Source organism: Triticum urartu, chromosome 1A (assembly GCF_056163025.1).
Source record: "Triticum urartu cultivar PI428250 chromosome 1A, HENAU_Tu73, whole genome shotgun sequence".
NCBI classification, from domain to species: Eukaryota; Viridiplantae; Streptophyta; class Magnoliopsida; order Poales; family Poaceae; genus Triticum; species Triticum urartu.
In genome coordinates, this window is record NC_141873.1 from 62,053,948 (window position 1) to 62,071,850 (window position 17,903).

A 17,903-nucleotide genomic window follows, 5' to 3' on the forward strand; every position below is an offset into this window, starting at 1 on the left:
ACTTTAAGAATTTGATACGTGAGACGACTATGGTGGATAGCTTAGTTTCATGCATTAGAGAGAATATCAGATGATCTGAAACCATATCCTAAAAGTGCCTAAACAAACCCGGTTAGGAATGGTCCTAGTTACTTAAGTGGTGCTAATGATTGTTCGCATACAACTACTCCCTCCATTCCAAAATATAAGGTCTATTAGTTTTTTTTTCAAAAATCAAACATGTGCATGTTTGATCGTTTTTTAATATATCAATATCCACGCCTACCAATTTGTATCATTAGATCGATCACGAAAAGCATTTTTCATGTTTTATTTATTTTTTATTGTAGATGTTGATATTTTATTCTATAATCTTGCTCGGACATACACAAGTTTGTCTTGCACGGAAACTGATACACCTTATATTCTGAAACGGAGGGAATATATTTGGTAAAAGCCATATGCATTCAAGCAGTACACTATGGTCTTAATGGTATGAAGATATTTAGGTGGACAAGTGGATAACTTCAATTCAAAACAAGTCTTTTTGGATATTTAAATTTGTGTGTACCTGGATAAATCAAAAGACAAAGTCTAACCTTGTTTTCACATTCAAGAGGTTTTATGCATTTTTTTAATGTATCTCTCCCCCTCTGACAACACATCTACATGCAACACTGTTGTATGTGCACATGTGGTTTTGTGTTATATAACATTCATTATGCCATGGCATTTGATACATATGCTCTCGTTATGTTACATTTCAAAGAGGTCGCTAGCGCTCTATTTAACCTATGAAGTTAATTTTAAACATTGCAAATCCCATGACGGAACCTAACCTAACCTAACTAGAATTTGGCACTTCATCCGTTTTTATTACTCATATTAGCTTTGTCTCAAGTCAAACTTTATAAACTTTGGCCAAGTTTATACAAAATACTATTAACATCCACAATACCAAATCAATACCATTAGAATCAGCATCCAATATATTTTCATACCAAATGTATTTCTTATTGTGAAAGTTTAGATTGTTTTTGATAAACCTAGTCAAACTTTATAAAGTTTGACTTACGTGAAAACTAATATTCGGAGTAGGTGAATAAAAACGGAGGAGTATGTTGTCTTGGAAGCCCAACATTACCACTCAATTGGTCAATGTTACAACTCATTTGATTGGAGGCAATTAAGTACACACAATGTGAATTTAGACGGTACGGGGTATACAACCAACTATTTGGTTGGGGATATAAGAATTTACGAGGGAATAGGCCATGACCATTATTTTAGTAACAGAACATAGAGGGGTGGAAATTGAGCCAAATTTGTTTTGGAGAGATTGTCTTGACTTAAGCAATCACCCTTAGCCAGTCATCATCAATTCTCAATAACCAAGCATGCGAATAAACTTTCCTATTCAATCCCCATAGAAAATTCCCATCATAGACTAGAGGATTGAGACTAAAACTACACATCACATGTCTAATCTCACTATGATTCCCTCATTTAAGCTCACATTCATCTCCCTAATAGTTGTCAAAATGCGATGTTAGAGATTGTTAAACCCTTATCTGCAAAATTTGGAATCAGCATCATCTCTAGTTTCTATCTGGTGACTACGCCGAAAAATGGAGAAAACAAACGGTCAACATACAACCTCCTATTCCATCAAGTGACCATGGAGAATGACAAGAAGTGTAGAAGGAAAAGGAATTTGAAACCATAAATTGATTGATGATGATATACGCACACATCCCATGTCCAGAATTGTACACCCCATCAAAGGTCGTTAACGTAGATACCCTGAACTCTCGCAATGTCTCCTATCAATCGAAAATCATACCATAATAAACATTTAGCAGTACACATCGACACGTACTAAGTCATTCACTAAGTCATATGAATGTACTCTTAACAACTCAACCAGAAAAGTGCCATTGTTGTTTTCACTAAACCTCGGTGGACAACCACGCCATCAACTCTCTATCAGATCTGGGGTCCCCGGCCGTGTGCACCAGCTCGTGTGGCCGTAGTGCTAGTAGCAGATCACACACGCGGCTGCGACTGGCAGATGCGCCCCACGGCCGGCAGATGGAGGCAGCAGATTGGCCCTCACCCTGCCATGTGGGCCCCACGGAAAACCGAAAGGCAACGAGGTTCACGCGTCCCGTGCTCCCGTGCGCTGCGTCGCGAGCCGCTGGGAGGCGGCGACGTCGCTTCCTCCGTGGGCGCGCGCGCACAGCGGCTCAACGAACGCCGTTACCGTTAGTAACAAACGGTGACGTGCCCTCCAGGACTCGTTCAAAGCGCCTCGCGCGGCGGGGCCAGCGCGTCGGACGTCGACCGCGGGCGGGCGCGTCACCTTCCCCGCTGCAGGAAAAGATCGGGCGGGGCCGCGCCACGTGGCGCGCCCGCGCCCGCGCCTTTGACTTCCGGTTCGGAGGCCGCCAGAGCCCAGAGGACGCAGACGCGGCTCCCGCGCCCCGTCCCGCTGACGGGGTGGGCCAGGGGATTCCGTGGGCCGGAGGCCCGGCGGATGTGCGTACGCGTGGGGCCCTGTGGGCCCGGGCGGTGGCCTCCTTTCCGAGTCAGTCTTCCACCGCGCGCGGCGTCAGCGCCCGCTTTCCGGTTCGGTTAGCGGAACGGGTTCGGGCTCGCCAGCGCCAGCGCGACGACCAGGTCCACGCCTTCCTTTCTAAGCACGGAACGGCGCTGCTCCACTGGCGTTATAGATTATGCGCTGCTGCCATACTTGTTTACTGGCTTATCCGGTGCTGGTCTCCACCGGTCGGGCTTGAACAGTCATCTCATGGGATGCCCTGGCTGGCTGGCTGGCTGTTCGGTCCGAGCCAACTGGCCTAATTGGAAATTTTATAAGGGTTTTGCACACTTTTAATAATGTTTTTCTTGTTATTGTAGACGTGTGGTGATCGGGGGAACGAGATCTGCAAAAATCACGTGGATTGATTCATCCTAGTTTTATACTACTAAAACACCCTAGCTTTGCCGTTGTTCTTCTTGTTTATTTATTTATCTGTGTTCATTGGAATTTTGGCTTTCGAAATATTCCTTGCATGCATCTGTTCTTTTTTTCTTTTGATATGTTCCGTTTGTTTTCCATCGGACTTTTTGGCGGAATGTTTACCGTGGCACAGCTGTCCAACGTCAGTAATTCAGTTACGCGAATCTTACTGTGCGTGAGAATGAGAACCATTCGCGTAGAAGATGAGGATCCAGGATCCTGGAATATATGCACGTGGACGAGTGCTGATCATTCCCCCGTGCGTCGTCACTGACACGAGTCCAAGTGTGGCAAAATTTCGTGTTTTGATTTTTTTGAAACTTATTCAAGATCTAACCTTAGTTATTAAAAATTTCAGGATCTCACTTTTTTACTACCGCCAGGGTTCATGACGTCAAGAACCTTGACGGTAGGAAACAACCTTAGGCCAACTCCACCACGCGACCCCAAACGGACGTCCGTTTTGTCTGAATTCTATCCGTTTGGGTAGGGCGATGGGGTCGTGTTCGGACCTGTCCTGGGATGTGGTGGCTGTGCGCCCAGCGCGCGGACGCATCCCGGCCGCATCCTCCGCGTACATTTTTCTTTGCAACTCCTTAATTTTTTTTCATCATTCATTTTTGGTACATGAAAAATACATCATCACATTCTGACTAGTAAAATAAGACCAAAGAAAACAAGAACCACAATAATACATTTTAGAAGATAACCAACTTCCATAACCGCTCCCTTGAGTTGGGTTAGGGCCTTCTCGATGCACTCATTGTTGATCTGTGGAGGAGGCTCGATTTGGCATCCTCTTTTCTTCTTCAAGCCAGAAGTAGATGTTGCTTCGTCACACCTAGTCTCATGTCTAGCCTCTAATATAGCAACAAGTGCACTTGTCTCATTTATAGCCTCTATGCTAGCTAAAAGTGCATGAACATGTACTAAATTTCGCTCTATCAATATATCGATGTATCCTTTTTCCCAATACCAAAACTTGCATCCATGCTACACAATAAAATCTGAAGTTAGCACAACTAGTCAAATTTAGAGCACAAAACGAAGCTAAAAAGAGCACATACCCCATCGTTTAAGCACTTGATGAACACCCATCCGGGATGTTTCGGCGTTGTAGACACGCGGCGCACGACCATCCTTGGGCAGTGGTCGCACTTAATGAGTGGCAATGGTGCGCCGACGAGCTTTTGGGCAAGCACCGAGCCCGGCCGACCGCCATTCGTGTATCTGCCGGCGGACCACCGACGGTGCAGATCCGAGCGGCTAGAGGAGGAGCCACTGCCTGCATGTGGCCTTGCGGCCCTGCCAGGGCCTTCCAACGAGGTGCCCGACCAGTCCATGGCGCAGCCCGGCCTCCCACAGTCGGGCGAGCTCAAGACCGACCGGATCCGTCCCAAATCCGGCCGGCGGGTGCGCAAACCAGGTGGTCGTGGTTGGGTAGCTCGGCGGCGCCGAGGGGAAGGGGTTGGGCGAGCGCGCGTCCGAACTGCACGGCTGCAATGGCAGCGGCGGCGGCGGCAGCGAGAGGAAGAGTGTGAAAGAGTGGAGGGGGGTGCGGCCGGAGGGAGGGAGGGGGCGGACAGAAAAAGGCCGGCCCTGTGCCATCGACGGGCGGGCCAGGGAAGGACACGCGCAGACGGTCCGCGCGTCCACGTGATGTCCGTTTCACCCCAAAAGCGACGCAAACTTGGGTGGCGGATGGATTGAAAGCGGACACAAAACGGACAAAGGTCCATTTGCTCCCGCGCGCTGGGCCGTTCGGTTTGTCCGTTTTACCCTAAACGAACGGGGCCGGACAGGATGGGGTCGCGCGGTGGAGTTGGCCTTACCGCCAAACAGGCTGACGGTAGCTTGTACAACCCTATCGCCAACGTGTCCGGCGTTAGGTAACGCCATAGACTCTGGCGGTAGCAAAAGGGTTAGATCCTGAAATTTTTACAAACTAGGATCAAATTTCATTTGATTATCACAAAAGGGTCAAAACACGAGATTTAGCCTCCAAATATAGATCGATCCTCCTTCCCACTATCCCAAAAGTAAATCTGAGTTGCGTGAAGCAATTCAAGCACGGGAGAGGTCAAGCAGCAGGGTTGCATGCAGCCCGGGAGCAGTGTGAGAATGATGAAGAATTGGACTGCAAATCTCCTCCTTATCCAGTCATTTACCGGTGCAGCAGCGACAAAGGTAGTAGAGATCGCCGAAAATGTCTACTACAAGTGCAGTGAAAAATGCTGTTTGCCCAGCTGCGTTATGCAGGAAGATTTCCCAACCGCAGCAACAATAATAGACAGGGGAATTCAAAGCGCCCCCGGACGCACGGCAAGGCGCCCCCGTCGCGATCGCCGGCCCTGCTTTGCGCGCTGCATCTGCACGCACCGGGCCTCTCCTCTATCCTCTCCACTTGGATGGATGGATGGATAGCTAGCTAGCATCGTAGAATCAAAGTCAGCCTTCCGTAATAAATTGTCTCGCAGCCTGAATGACAGTGGTGCTAAATCCTCCTTGTTTCCTCCCAATAATTGCACTTGGATGAATGCACGAGACGGTTCAGTGGCAGTTTCAGGCCAAAAATACAGAGAATTGCACGGTGCAGCGTACTACCCGTAGATGGAAGTTTACTGTCGAGAGGTAGATCCGGGTTGCTTGTTTCAAGCCAACTCCATCGTGTGACCCATCCGGTTCGAAATTATCTGTTTGGGGTAAAATACGACCCAACGATAATATCCAGACGGACAGAGTTATTTTTTGGACACTTTTTTTGTCCCATCCAACCCCAAACCTGAAGCAAACTTAGTCCAAGAATACTCCCAAACGACAGAAAACAGACACTCTCCTCGCCCTTCTCGTCCGCTCCTGTCCGCCCGCGCCTTCCCTCCGGCCCACAAATCAGTGAGACCGAAAGGCTGGGGCGTGTGCGCGGGCGGGACGGCGCCGCATCGAGGGCGCGACTGAGGCTGGACGAGCGTGGGCGGGGCGGGGCGCAGGCGGCGGTGAGGCAGGCGCGGGCGCAGCGCGGCCAGGCGCGTGCAGGCGCGAGCGCAGCGCGGCGAGGCGGGGCGCAGGCAGGCGGGCGCGTGCCTGGACGCGACGCGTGCGCAGGCGTGCTGGCGCGGGCACAACGCAGCGAGGCGGGGCGCAGGCAGGCGGGCGCGTGCAGGCGCGTGCGCAAGCGGGTGGGCGCGGGCGCAACGAGGCGTTGCGGGGCGCTGCGCGCGGGCGCAACGAGGCGCGGCGGGGTGCTGTGCACGGGCGCTGGCCTCGCGGCGAGGCCGAGGCTGGGGCAGCGGGGGTTCGTGCGGGGTGGCATGGCGAGCTCGCGGCGAGGCTCCCGGATGTGCACGATGTGGCATGGCGAGCTCGGGACGAAGCGAGGTGAACAGTTTGAGGTCTCAAAGGCCTTCTGCGCGTTGGGTTTAGGTGCAGATGTCCCATACATCTATCTATCTTCCGGACGTCCATTAAATTGCACCTTAAATGGACAGAAACAGAAGTCCGGAGGAGTTACGGATGGATCACGCGGTGAAGTTGGCCTCAGATCGACCAGTTTCCGCTCATGGCATAGGGTGTGGTGTGCCGCGGTTCCATCTCCGCCGCAGAGCTGCGGAAGTTTCGAGTCCAACTGCATGCGTGTGTGGTCAGCACGGTGCGCCAGTGGATGGGGTCGATCGATATAGGCTAGTCCACGGTCACGACCCACTGTTGATTGATGCCTCGCCGTTCTCAAGCTGCAGCAGTACCAACAAACAGTAGCACGTAGGAGTACGCTCGTACGTTGAGAGCTGGACGAGGGTACGAGCCCTACGTGAGCTGTGAGCAACAAGCAACGACCGGGTCGGGTCGAGCGTATCACCATTCAGCGAGACATCTTTCGCTTTGCCAACAACACTGCGTTTGAGGCTACGATAGATCGTGTCAGATTATTTAGTAATATTTATCTATCTTTCCCTACAAAGCTAGTAATATTTATTTATTTATTAAAAGTGCCGTTTAGGTTGCTGCGTATCATTTCACGGCAAATTATGAACCTGCTCTATCCTTCACAGGTACATCAAACTCTTCCTTCCGGGCTTCGTCTCCCCTATGTTTTGCCGCTCTAGCGGCCGCTGACAGGGAGGAAAATCCCGATGCCCGCCAATTAGTAGTTTAGGATAGGAGATTTTTGTCCTCACATGTGCGGTGTTTGGGCATATGACGGCGCTTCTTCTCAAGTCTGTCTTCTTGATTTCGATCCTCCTTAACTATGTCCATCTGGACACAGTTGACAGAGCTCCGACGTATGGTTTCCTATCGTCTTCTTAGGGCGGTGAGGATAGGGTTTCTTATCGTCTGGCGAGATTTGATGTCTAATACTACTTCAGATCTATTCAGAAATTCAATGGCACTACTGTCTTACAAGCACATACATGAAGACTTCTCGACTGTCATCGATAATGCCAAGCCAGATACAGTAGGGGAGCGACTACTATAGCGTGCCGGTGGCTCGTTCTGGTAGCAGTAGTTGTCGTTCACCGGTATCGAAATTTCGATGTAATTTTTATTGTGCTTCTAGTGAACTTTGATAATATATATGGATCCTTTTTGCTTTTTTTTTGCAAATTGAGAAAATAAGCACGGAACTTTTTTAAAATGGAGGGAAAGAACCGATTTGAGCATCGTGTGATGCACATGTAACCGTATAATTTAATTTTAAATAATATCAAAAAGTACATAACAAATTTGAGGCCATCCACATAGGACATGGCATGTCTTGCTACAACATTCTAAATCATACCACCAAACCTGCAATGACATATTAGCAGACTAATGATGCAACATTCCAAGATAAACTTAAGCATGATACATATGGCAAAATGCAGACTAGTAATAGACTATAGTCTAATTTGGTAACATACATGCGGCAAAATTAATGGCAAATACGAGACTAGAAACTAATTTATTAAGGTATCTATGACAGAATTATTAGCAAATGGGAGACTAGAGAATAATTTGGTATAAATATGGCGCCAAAAAGCAGCTGGTCCACATATACAAAGGGGGAGCTATGTGAAATGTACCTAATCGAACACATGGCGGATGTACCTAATTCTAGGGCTGACAAATTAACCTTTGAGGTGGTCAAAATCATGAGCCCGTATCACGCCCTGTTTGGACGACCGGCTTATGCAAAATTCATGGCACGACCGTGTTATGTTTATCTGCAGGTCAAGATGCCGGGTTATAAAGGTACTATCACAATACATGGAAGTCGGAAAATAGCCTTAGAGTGTGAGGAAGGCGATGCTGCTTACGCGGAATCTGTTTGCGCGACGGAGGAGTTAAAGTTCTACAAAGACAACGTTGACCCGTCAGACATGACATCTTTGAAGAAGCCAACTACTGAACATGAGCCGGCGCTGAAGTTTAAGTCAGCTGACGATACCAAATGATTGATTTTGTGCCTGGCGACTCATCCAAACAATTTATTATCAGTGCTAATTTGGATCCCAAATAGGAAGGCGCGCTCATCGAGTTCATCCATGAGAATCGGGACATCTTTGCATGGAAGGCTTCTGACATGCCGGGTGTACCGAGAGAGCTCCCTGAGCACACTCTCAATATTGATCCAAAGTTTAAGCCGGTCAGGCAGTTTCTTCGGCGGTTCAACGAGGAAAGGCGCAAGGCTATTGGATAAGAGGTGGCTGTCGTGGTTCTAACTCTGACAGTGATGTAGGGGGGTGAGTATGGAGAGGCGAGATCCTAGCTATTGGGAAGTTGTTACACGCGAGATTTACGAGTTCAGGCCCTTCTCGGAGGAAGTAATAGCCCTACGTCTCGGAGCCCGGAGGCGGTCGACTGGATTATGCGTGTATGGATTACAGGGGTGCGAACCCTTCATACTGAGGAGGGGGGTGGCTTATATAGAGTTCGCCGGCCCCCTCCTGCCCTCAATAACGCAGGGTTTTAAAGTACACTTAAGATGGGGCGTTACTGGTAACGCCTCTAATAAAGTGCTGTAATGACCATGAAGACTACTTAATAGCTGACCGTTTGCCTACGGAGTGACTGTAGATCTCCTGGCGGTCGAGTGAATAGCTTCTTGGTCGAGTGGTAGCTTCTTGGTCGAGTGTCTTGAACCCGTCGAGTGAAGTACCTGCAGGTCGATCGATGGGTGATTTCTTCTAGGGGTGTCCTTGGGTAGGACTCTTTCGGTCAGGTCCGTGTCCCTACCCTAGGTACATGTCTTCATCATTAGCCCCCGAATGGATCGAGGTTAGAGTGGGGAAAGAGTTGGAGGTCTTTCCGACTGGTTCTTCGGGCTATGTGAGCGCCTCGTTTTGGGACAATCGTCACGGATGACGTCGCCAACTTTTTTCAGTCGCCTTGATCCATTCCAGGCCTTCCGTCGAGTGAATTCCTTTGTTTGTGCCATACCGAGTGCCGGCGCGATCGGGGTCTTCTGTTTTTGGCAAGCGGTTCTGCGGCCCGCGGATCTCACGGAATTTAGATTTTGGGAAGCGTGCGGGACGGGAGTAGCCGCAGTAATCGGAAGTAAAAAAGCGGAAACTCCTCGATCCTCGCGTCGCCTTTTTCGCCACGTACTGCGCGCGCGTCTGTTGTGGGATTTGACTGGGCTGCCTGGGCCTACCGGTCAGTCACTCGGGAGCAGCCCCTTATAAGTTGCCGGCTCGAGGTTTCCAAGCCGCGCGCTTCTCTTCTGCTTCCTTCTTTCTTTCTTCCTCTCTCCCTTCGCCAGCTCTCCTGCGACCCTCGGCCGTACCCTAGCGCCGTCAGCCCGTGTGAAACCTCGCCGGCGACGATGGTGAAGGGCAAGACCACTGCTTTGGAGCGCGTGAAGAAGGCAGCGGCGGCGGGGAAAGGAAAGAAGTCTTCGCGAGGTGGATCTTCCTCTCGGACCACCCTGCCCAAGGGTTGGATTCAGGGCGATTGGATGCCATCGGTGCTCCGGCAGGAAGATCTCGACGACATGGTCGAGGGAGGAGCCATTCCCCACGAGGCCGCGCGTCTCCCGGGGAGGGAGATTGAGCCGCAACCCCGCGACGGTGAGTGCGTGCTCCTCGCCACCCACATCGACCGAGGGTTTTCTCTGCCTCCCCACCCATTCTTCCGGAGCTTCTTGAATTTCTTCGGAGCGCAGCTCCATCACTTTACCCCCAATTCCATAGTCTACCTAGCCGCGTTCATTTCCATGTGCGAGGCTTTCCTGGGTTGCCGTCCGCATTGGGGGCTTTTCAAGCATATCTTTACTTGCCGCTCCCAGTCGGTGAAGAAGGCCAAGTCGAGTGACGAGAAGACGCAAGTCATCCAGTTGTGCGGGGGTCTGGCGATCCAGACGAGGGGGAAGAGCTGTTTCCCCTCTATCACCTTCCCGGAGTCGGTCCGCGGCTGGCAGTTGACCTGGTTCTACTGCCAGGACCAGGCAACCCCCGGGCAGTCGACCGGTCTTCCTCCTTTTTCACTCGACCGAGCCGAGAAGCCTATCTCTCTGAAGGTCACGCCGGAGGAAAGTGCCCAAGTTAAGGTATTGGCGGGTCGAGTGGTTGAACTTGTCCGCGAGGGGGTGACTGGGATGGACCTGTTAGAGGTCTTTCTCCAGAGGCGCATCCAACCGCTCCAGGCGCGAGACCATCCGATGTGGCTGTATTCTGGCCTTGACGACACCACTCGGATCCACCCGGAGGAAGTCACCGATGAGATGCTGGAGGGGTGGCTGTCAAGCATCACGGGGAACAAAGACAACCCCCGAGGAGCCAGAAGGGTGATTCCACTTGACAACTCATATGAAGTGGATCAGGTATGTCTTTGTGTAGGATATCTGGCCTTCTGTATTAGTCTTTTTTGTGTGAGTCGACTGACTTTCGTCCTGTCTGTTGTCCTCCAGGCTACCACTGAGATGTACTCGATGCCCAACGGGGCACAAGGGCCGACCGAGGAAGGTGAGGGGAGCGGAGGCGAGAGCGGGGACGACCAGGTCGAGTGGGAGTCTGACGGTGAGGGAGGGGAGGGCGACGACATCTTCTCCAGTGAGGAGGAGGAGGAGGCTGAACCCTCCCGCCCGGAGGGACGGTCCAAGCTCGCCCACGATCCAGCGCAGGAACGTGACAAGGCGGCCGCTCCTGTTGGGCAGTCGTCGAAACGCCCTCGGACTTCTTCTCCTCCGCCGACCGGGAAGGCTCCTAAGCACCCACGAACGGCGCCATCTAAGCCGCCCAAAGCCTTGCCCAAAATGAAGATAGCTGTTCCCACCATTTCGGGGTAACAACAACACTTGCTTTCCTTTGTCGACTGTGGACGGATCCTTGGTCGATTCACTGGGCCAACTGACTAACTTTTGAGATTTGCAGTGGTGCAACTTCTGAGGTCTCCGCCAGGAACGACGACCAAGAGATGGAGGACGCTGTCACCTCCAACCCTGGTACGATCACTGTCGTCCTGCTTACGAGTCGACTGAAGAAGGTGTTGGTCGATTGAATGTTTTCCTTGCAGCTCCTCCTCATGTTATCGACCTCCCGGACGACGACGACGACACACCACTGAGGGTGAAGAGGAAGAAGAAGGTGTTGGCTGGCAAGGCTCCGCAATCCACTCCCGCGCCTGAGGATGCAGTTCGGGATGATGGCGAACCCACTTGGGCTTTCGTGACTTTCGCTGTTCCTTTGACGAGTGTGTAGCCTTCAGCGTCGACTGCAGATCCGTCTTCGCCTTTTGCTGCGTACCCCGTCCCTGAGGATCAAGCGGCTGCTGCGAAGGAGGCCGTACGCCAGGCTGGAGTCATGATAGAGCAGGTAAAAGTGGCTCGGGAGGCTTGCCAGGCGGCTTACGACGCAAGCTCGGCTCTTCAGAGCAATGTCCAGGTCAGTCGACTTCAACACTTGGTCTGTTTTGGTATGTTCTTTGAGGAATCTCTTTTCCAAAGATCTTTAAGTTTGTACACCCAGTGGGTGTTTTTGCCAATTCTTGGACGAGTGGGGGCACGCTAAGTGCACCCACTGGGTGTAGTCCCCGAGACTACGGTCGACTGCTGGCAGTCGACTGTAGTCTTTTTAAATTGAGTCGTAGTTGAGTTTCTTCGCTCTGTCTGATCGGGTCGTGCCGAATGGAACCTCGTCGACTGCGGGCAGTCGACGTCTTTTCTCTCTTTTTTTTACTGTGGGGGCACGCTGAGTGCACCCACTGGGTGTAGCCCCCGAGGCTACTGTCGAATGTTTTGCTTCGGCTGTAGTCTTAGAAACTCTGTTATTGTCTCTTAACTGCTCGGAAGCAGCTTGTCTTGGACTCGACTTCAGGGAACGGTCGAGTGGGATAGGAACCGGTGGGGGCACGCTAAGTGCACCCACTGGGTGTAGTCCCCGAGACTATGGTGGACTGCTGGCAGTCGACCGTAGTCTTAGTATTTACTGCCTTTGTTCCTTTTTCCTTTTTACTGAAATTGTAACTCCTCCTCTTTGACTTCAGAAATCTTGTGATCTTGGAACCCGCTTGGCTGACTTGGAGAAGCAGCAAATTCAAATGAACCTTGATCTGGAGCTGGCCAGGACGGAGCTGCAGAATGTCAGAGACGGCGCCGCAGGTAAGACACCTTTGTCGACTGGTTGGTTTTTAGGCTTGAGTATCTTTTCGCTTTCTCCGACTCGATCGTCATTTTTTGCAGAAAAACTGAAAGAAGCTATGGCGAAGAAGGATCAGGACTTGGCTGTTGCTCGCAAGGAGGCTGATGACAAGACCGCTCTGGCCGCGCAGAAGTTGGCTTCGGTTGACCAATTAGAAGGGGAGAACACCAAGTTGAAGACCGCTCTGAAGGAAGCCAACAGGGAGTGTTCGCGTTGGAAGAAGGAGCACCTCACCCTGAGCGAGAAGATGGAAAGCGTCGCTCGCAGGAGAGACGACCTGGAGAGCTACTTGAGGAGCTTTGCCAAGAAGCTGTACATCAAGCTGAAGGTGCACAATCAGTTCTGACTGGTTCTTTTTGTGTCGACTCAGTTTTATGAAATTTGGCTTATCCTAGGGCCGTGCATGCAGAACTTTGCCAGAATTTCGAAGAGGAGACCGGGCGGATCGAAACAGGTTTGGATCCAATCAACTCTCCGGTGCAAGACGAAGCTGCCATGAACCTGCTCCGACTGGAATCCCGCGTTGACGGCATCGTGGATTACTTGGCTCGACTGAAGGTCGCCATGACGCGGATCGACCCGACGCTTTGGCCAGAGTCCACGCTCCAGAACGATCTCGAGTCTCTGATGACTCAACTCAATGGAATCCCTGACCGAGTGCAAGAGTGGAAGAAGTCTTCAGCTCGGTGTGGTGCCGACATGGCTCTGTCTCTGGTCCGCGTCCATTGCAAGGAGGCGCGGGAGGAGAAGCTGGCCGCCATCCAAGTTGCCAACACGCGGAAGCACAACTTCCAGGACTTCATGGAGACATTTATTGCTGCTGCTACCCGCATCGCAGATGGGATCGACTTGGATGAGTTTGTTGCCCCTGCCAGTCCTCCTCCTCCTGAGCAATGAAAAAACTTGCCTCGGGATGCCGAGTGTATTTTGTAATCCATTAAACTCTGCCTTAAATTTGCCTCGGAATGCCGAGTGGAAGTGTAACAGTTAAACTCTGCCGAGCTGTGGGCTCAAGTACTTCGATCTGAGGTCTCTCGGATATTTTAGGCTTTATTTGAACTTGATTTGTCGTTGAATCTCTTTGTGGATGACCCGTCGAGTGGGATTTGATCTTCACTCGAAATAACTTTGTGTCTGTGGTGCAGCTCCGAAGGAGAAGGTGGCAGTCGACCTGCCTCTCGTCGTCCTTGGGACATGAGAAGTGTTTCATACTTAGGCGAGCGCTGGGCTGCAGCTAAGCCTCCGAGCGGGAGGTTTGCTCCCGCTCGGTAGGATTTTAAACTTAGGCGAGTGCTGACTGCAGCTAAGTCTCTTCGTAGGAGAACTTAGGCAAGTGCTGGACTGCAGCTAAGCCCCCGAGTGGGAGGATCGCTCTCCACTCGGTAGGATTTTTTCAAACTTAGGCGAGTGCTGACCGCAGCTAAGTCTCTTCGTAGGAGAGCTTAGGCGAGCACTGGACTGCAGCTAAGCCCCTGAGTGGGAGGTTTGCTCTCCACTTGGCAGGATTTTTTCAAACTTAGGCGAGCGCCGGACTGCAGCTAAGTCTCTAAATGAGAGAACTTAGGCGAGTGCTGGACTGCAGCTAAGCCCTCGAGTGGGAGGTTTGCTCTCCACTCGGTAGGATTTTTCAAACTTAGGCGAGCGCTGACCGCAACTAAGTCTCTTCGTAGGAGAACTTAGGCGAGTGCTAGCCTGCAGCTAAGCCTCCGAGTGGGAGGTATGCTCTCCACTCGGTAGGATTTTTCAAACTTAGGCGAGTGCTGACCGCAGCTAAGTCTCTTCGTAGGAGAACTTAGGCGAGTGCTAGACTGCAGCTAAGCCCCCGAGTGGGAGGTTTGCTCTCCACTCGATAGGATTTTTCAAACTTAGGCGAGTGCTGACCGCAGCTAAGTCTCTTCGTAGGAGAACTTAGGCGAGTGCCCGACTGCAGCTAAGCCCCCGAGTGGGAGGTTTGCTCTCCACTCGGTAGGATTTTTCAAACTTAGGCGAGTGCTGACTGCAGCTAAGTCTCTGCGTAGGAGAACTTAGGCGAGTGCTGGACTGCAGCTAAGCCCCCGAGTGGGAGGTTTGCTCTCCACTCGGTAGGATTTTTCAAACTTAGGCGAGTGCTGACTGCAGCTAAGTCTCTGCGTAGGAGAACTTAGGCGAGTGCTGGACTGCAGCTAAGCCCCCGAGTGGGAGGTTTGCTCTCCACTCGGTAGGATTTTTCAAACTTAGGCGAGTGCTGACTGCAGCTAAGTCTCTGCGTAGGAGAACTTAGGCGAGTGCTGGACTGCAGCTAAGCCCCCGAGTGGGAGGTTTGCTCTCCACTCGGTAGGATTTTTCAAACTTAGGCGAGTGCTGACTGCAGCTAAGTCTCTGCGTAGGAGAACTTAGGCGAGTGCTGGACTGTAGCTAAGCCCCCGAGTGGGAGGTTTGCTCTCCACTCGGTAGGATTTTTTTTTGAACTTAGGCGAAACGGGTTCGCGGCTAAGTCACCCACTGGGGGTTCTCGTATGTAAACAGAGGTGACAGCAATCATTGGAACACTCTTGACTTTGATAAAAATGAACTGCGGAAGTTTCTCTTATTACATCTTTATGGGAAGGAACTTAAGTGTAAAAGGGGCGGAGTAGTTCCGCATTCCAAGCTCGCGGCTCGTCAATCTGGCGATCAACATTGTAGAGGTGATACGCTCCGTTGTGGAGGACTCTGGTGATGATGAAGGGGCCTTCCCAAGTAGGAGCAAGCTTGTGTGGTTTCTGTTGATCCACTCGGAGGACCAAATCTCCTTCTTGGAAGGCTCGACTCTTCACATGTCGGGCATGGAATCGACGCAAGTCTTGCTGATAAATGGTCGATCTGATCATGGCCATCTCTCTTTCTTCTTCCAGGAGGTCTACTGCATCTTGCCGAGCCTGTTCTGCTTTATCTTCAGTGTAAAGCTCGACTCGGGGAGCGTTGTGAAGGAGATCACTTGGCAGAACGGCTTCGGCTCCATAAACAAGAAAGAATGGGGTTCTTCCAGTCGACCGGTTAGGGGTGGTCCTCAATCCCCACAGAACTGACGGAAGCTCGTCGACCCAAGCACCTGCTGCGTGCTTGAGATCACGCATCAGCCGAGGTTTCAGTCCTTTAAGAATCAGACCATTTGCTCTTTCAGCTTGCCCATTCGACTGAGGATGCGCGACCGACGCGTAGTCGACTCGTGTGCCTTGAGAGGCGCAAAAAGCTCTGAACTGGTCTGAATCGAAGTTTGACCCATTGTCAGTGATGATGCTGTGAGGGACTCCATATCTGAATGTTAGTCCTCTGACGAAACTAATAGCAGTGCCAGCATCGAGGTTCTTGATGGGTTTAGCTTCAATCCACTTGGTAAACTTGTCGACTGCCACAAGCACATGGGTGAAACCGCTCCTGCCTGTTCTCAGAGGACCGACCATGTCCAGTCCCCAGACAGCAAAGGGCCAGACGAGTGGAATGGTCTTCAGGGCTGATGCGGGTTTGTGGGACATGTTGGAGTAGAACTGACACCCCTCACACTTGTCAACTATCTCCTTTGCCATCTCATTTGCTCTTGGCCAGTAAAATCCCGCTCGGTATGCTTTGGCCACAATGGTTTGGGAGGACGCATGGTGACCGCAGGTCCCCGAATGGATCTCATCAAGGATCATCTGACCTTCTTCCGGAGTTATGCACTTCTGACCGATTCCAGTCGCGCTTTCTCTGTACAACTGCCCCTTTATGACTGTGAAGGCCTTAGATCGGCGGACGATCTGTCGAGCCTCTTCCTCGTCTTCTGGGAGCTCTTTCCTCAGGATATACGCGATGTACGGTATCGTCCAGTCGGGAGTTATTGCCAAGACTTCCATGATTAGGTCGACCATAGCAGGAACTTCGACTTCAGTCGGATCTGTGGCACTTTTTGGTTGTGGGGCTTCTTCTGTGAAAGGATCTTCCTGGACTGACGGCAAGCGGATGTGCTCCAAAAACACATTGCTGGGAATGGCTTCTCGCTTGGAGCCTATCTTTGCCAGGTCATCAGCTGCTTGGTTTTTCAGTCGGGGGATGTGATGAAGCTCTAACCCCTCGAATTACTTTTCTAGCTTTCTCACTGCATTGCAGTAACCAGTCATAGCTGGACTTCTGACGTCCCACTCCTTCATCACCTGATTAACCACCAAATCTGAGTCGCCATAGACCATGAGGCGACGGACGCCGAGTGAAATGGCCATGCGTAACCCATACAAAAGTGCTTCATACTCTGCTTCGTTGTTGGAGGAATCGAAGTGAATCTGGAGAACATATCTGAGCTTATCTCCTCGGGGGGAGACTAGAACTACCCCAGCACCGGAACCATTCAGCATTTTAGATCCGTCGAAAAACATGGTCCAGTGCTCCGAGTGAACTTGAGTCGGAAGCTGTTGTTCAATCCACTCGGCGACGAAATCTGCGATTGCTTGGGACTTAATAGCCTTCTTTGCTTCAAACCTGATATCTAAGGGAAGGAGTTCAATCGCCCACTTGGCCACTCGACCAGTTGCATCTCTGTTATGCAGTATCTCTGACAGTGGGGCGTCGCTGACGACTGTAATGGAGTGGTCAGAGAAGTAATGTGCAACCTTCTTCGTGGTCATGTAAATCCCATATACAAGCTTCTGGTAGTGAGGGTATCTTTGTTTTGAAGGGGTCAAAACTTCAGACAGATAATAGACTGGGCGCTGAACTCTGAAGGCCTTTCCTTCTTCTCCCCGCTCGACCGTGAGTACTGTACTGACAACTTGTCCTGTGGCCGCAATGTACAGCAGCAGAGGCTCTTTTCTGATTGGGGCAGCAAGCACCGGCTGGGTGGAGAGCAGAGCTTTGAGTTCTGCGAACGCTGCGTCAGCTTCTGGAGTCCACTCGAACTTGTCAGACTTCTTCATCAGTCGGTAGAGAGGCAACGCCTTTTCACCGAGGCGAGAAATGAATCGACTCAGAGCGGCTAAGCAGCCTGTAAGCTTTTGGACATCGTGTACGCGTACAGGACGCTTCATCCGGAGTATGGTGCCAATTTTCTCAGGATTGGCGTCGATCCCTCGTTCGGAAATGAGAAAACCGAGTAACTTTCCGCCTGGAACTCCGAATGTGCACTTTGATGGATTGAGCTTGATATCATACCTCCTGAGGTTGGCAAAGGTTTCGGCAAGGTCAGCTCGCAGGTCGGAACCTTTCCGTGACTTGACCACAATATCATCCATGTATGCCTCCACATTCCGACTGATTTGAGTGAGTAAACACTTCTGAATCATTCTCATGAACGTGGCTCCGGC